General features: G+C 43.9%; 1 long non-coding RNA gene across 1 annotated transcript; it reads right to left on the bottom strand.

Annotated features, from left to right (window-relative positions):
- Nucleotides 1–761: 761 nt before the first annotated feature.
- LOC123057998 (uncharacterized) lies at nt 762–2374 on the bottom strand. Its single transcript, XR_006427027.1, has 3 exons — nt 2300–2374; nt 910–1083; nt 762–827 (listed from the first exon to the last, which is right to left on the bottom strand). It is a non-coding gene; the product is annotated as an uncharacterized lncRNA (long non-coding RNA).
- Between the last annotated feature and the right edge of the window lie 1205 nt (nt 2375–3579).

Here is a 3579-nt window from a genome sequence, read left to right on the forward strand (position 1 = left end):
CTTTTGTTGGACCTTGTGCCTTGTGGTTTTCTTTATATATAAAGCGGGCGAAAGCCTTTTTCGGTAAACCCGCGGGTGGGCGCTAACTAAGGCCAGGAACATAAATGTCATAGGAAATAAACTCTGCATGCACCAACCAGTATGGTGTGATGACCTACAAAGCTACTGATACCCTCACCTAGCTGAATCATCACCCCAGAGCCAGAGTGCCATCAATCACATGGCTACAACAATTTGTAGCAATTCGCTATGAGTGTGCGTGGCCTAATTCAGGGCTGCGTCTGCCGGCGCCAAAAGACCTACGTACAGTTAATGAGGGCATCATATGTGTTCCATGGTTCGAGCACCATCTACTTACACAGTAGCAGGCATCACGTTCTTCAGAGCGCAACGGACGATTTGCCAAAGAGTTTAAGACGACCAAATACTAGCCAAATTGCTCTCTTCAATGGTACAAATATACGGGGCGATATACTGCAGCAGGTCCTTCAGATCCATTCTTCTTGTTGGCGTCAGATTCTGTCAACAATCTCAAAGCTTCCCTACATATTTCAAATTATAGAATCATAAAAGCTCAGATATGAATGCCTTCCGAGAACTAATGCATGGCTGGTTTTGCGTAAAAGGACCAAACAGAAACAGGCATGAAAAATCACAAAAAGTATTAGCCACATTATTGATATGGAGAACACAATTTCCATGCCTTTAAATAAAGCTTGGAGCTAAAGTATATTATCAAGTAGGCTACCTTAATGCCTCTCGATTCCAACAAATCCTGGCTTCAATTTGAGACCATCAAGAAATGAATCACATGCTTTTTCGTACTCCTGAAGATACAAAGCTGACTAGATCATCAAAAAGGTTTAGCCGCAAGATTTAACTAAGTGTGAAATCGTGATTCTTTATCACCTTTACTTGCAAATATGAGTAGCCTTCCAGCCAGCATGAGTCTGCGCAGTCAGGCCGCATTTTCCTGCACATATGGGCATCATTTAAAGCACCGTCTCTACCCAGTAGAAGCCGGCAATACCCCCTATTGCCAATCAGGATTGCATCAAGATTTTCAAGGTCAAGCATCATGGCCTACAACCAACAAATCAAACAAAAAATTACATATTTTTTGACAAATCTGCATATAATCCTCAGATTTCTAGCATCATAAATGATAAACCACATATGGAGATTGTCTCAATGGAAACAGCTCAAGCCAAAATGCTACCGCAAGCAGGTAAAAGTGGTGGGTAGCCTAGTTCAAGTTGAAAGAGAGAGAGAAAAGTGTTATCTGTAAGGCTGGTGCTGCAAATGTCAAGAAGTGGGAGGAATCTCTCTGTTCCCAATTGTTCATCTTCATCGATGCAAGGGACACACATCGCATGTCTTAATGGGCCAACCTTGGCTAATGAGTCTATGCACACATCCACACTCAACAAGGTAAAGCTAAAGGCTTTAACAACATACTCAAACATATTAATTAAGATTTGGAGATACAACCAAAAATATAATAAGTGGCAATGTGACACGCTGAAGGTATTAAGACTTTGTATAACAGGGGCATAAGGAAGCAAATGGAACAACTAAGTTCGATCATCTGCTTGGCATGCACCGGCCACATTTTCCCATAATTAACACCATTCCACAAAGAAGTTACAATGCGTGGCACTTCCCCTAATAACCCAAACTAAAACCACTGTCATGAAATAGTGATCATGATCCACCATGGTCTCGAAGGACCGTCTCAGACGGTTTGTAGTGGTGAACGTCATATTAACCAAGAGATGAGACCAGGGTAGACCTGTGCAACGAACAGGAATGTTCATCGGTTCCACCGTGGTGCTATCAGTTCCACCGTGGTGCTATCAGGGTCAATGTGATAGGTGACGCTGCTCTCGATTACGCTGATACAAAAATCTTACAAGGCAGGCAATTATATCAGTGATGCCATGCTGAAAAGCAACTCAATTGTGTATGCCCACATGCTCGTCTGTGCTGGCACTAATAAGGACATTCATCAAGCCACAACTCACAATACAGTAAAGGGCGTAAGTGTCTATACACTTCCGGCCATGGTCTTAGGTGTGTCCATGCGCTTTGTGGTACACAATACAATTAACTGTTCACACTTGCACTCCTCTCCTTGTAGGAAAATACGAACAAAGAAACATAAAGCACATCTATAGTTTACACATTTATCCAGAAAAACATCAGATAGTGATGCAAGGCATTTTAATGATATAAATGAGGAAACAATAGTAGGGAAAGAGAAATGAACTTCAGGAGCTTGAATAGTGCAATACCATACCGCATTGTAGAATTCTAATGCCGCATTGTAATCATCTTTATGCAAAGCTTTGTCTCCTTCTTCTTTCAACTCAGCTACTGACATCTTAGATGAAGGGAGATCCCGAAAATTCAAGTAAATAATGACTCGAGATTGCAGAAATTTATGTGCAAAGAATTTAAAAAGAACAGCAATATTTTCGTAGTTAAACATGTTGTAGTTTCATTCATTTGGTACAATTGCATGTTTTTGTAAACATGTAGAGTAGAAATTATAGTACCACATTGTTCACAAACACCCAAACTCAATCGCAGCGGTTACATCTGATATACTCTGATACAACAAGAGATACAAGATTTGGCAAAGCCAGCAGCAAATTCCTTTTAGCACAAACTCAAAAGAGTGCAAGGGATTTTTGCTCTCACAGTTCTCTCAGGCCCTTTAGATCAACTTTAGCAGATTCGGCATATCCCCACTCCCTCCATAAACCACAAATATGGAGGCTAGAGGGGCAAAATCCCCACACTAGCAGATTCGCCATTGCTCCCTTTATCTCCATATAATTTTTAGAGGGCGCTCCAAAACGAGGAGTGCAGCCTCCAAACCCAACCACTGTGGTGCTTTTTAACATTCAGCTGCCAGTGGGGCAGCATCCTCCACCCGCGTCGTCCCCACCCCCCTTGACGATACGAACGAGCAGTGCCAGGTTGCCTTGGCACTCGAGCTCTCTGTCCACGACAAGGACATCCGCCGCATCCAAGATGCCGAGCGCCATCGCTGCTGGACCATCCCCCTCGACGAGACAGATTAGCAACACCAGGTGGAGCTCGCCGCGCACAGGTCCGTTGAGGACATCTGCCGGCACGGCGCCAACCGCCAGTGTGAGCTCCACTACGTGTTACACCAGTTGCGTGAGGATGCCACCTTCGAGGCCGAGCGCCAACACCACTGGGCTGCCAGCGAGCCGCTGTCCTCTGACTCCGACGAGCCGCTGTCCTCCGACTCCAACTAGACAGCATAGGAAGGCAGCCGCAGTTATTAGCAATGTCGAATAGCGACATTGCCTATCAATCTAGTCTAGTGGTTTGAGTAAATGTCGCTTCTCGATATTTTAGTCGCTAAATGTGTATAAAGCGACGAATTTTCGCCCAATATATTAACTAACTATTTCTAATCTTGTTCGAGTGTTGATCCAATTTTATGCAGTGTTTTAGTGCGTCCAACTCTGGTTCCTACAGTGCTAGGATTTACTGTGGCTACACCTGGTCTACTCAGTGGCGGAGGACGGGGAAAATCAAGGT

This window comes from Triticum aestivum, chromosome 3A (genome assembly GCF_018294505.1).
Source record: "Triticum aestivum cultivar Chinese Spring chromosome 3A, IWGSC CS RefSeq v2.1, whole genome shotgun sequence".
Lineage (NCBI taxonomy): Eukaryota > Viridiplantae > Streptophyta > Magnoliopsida > Poales > Poaceae > Triticum > Triticum aestivum.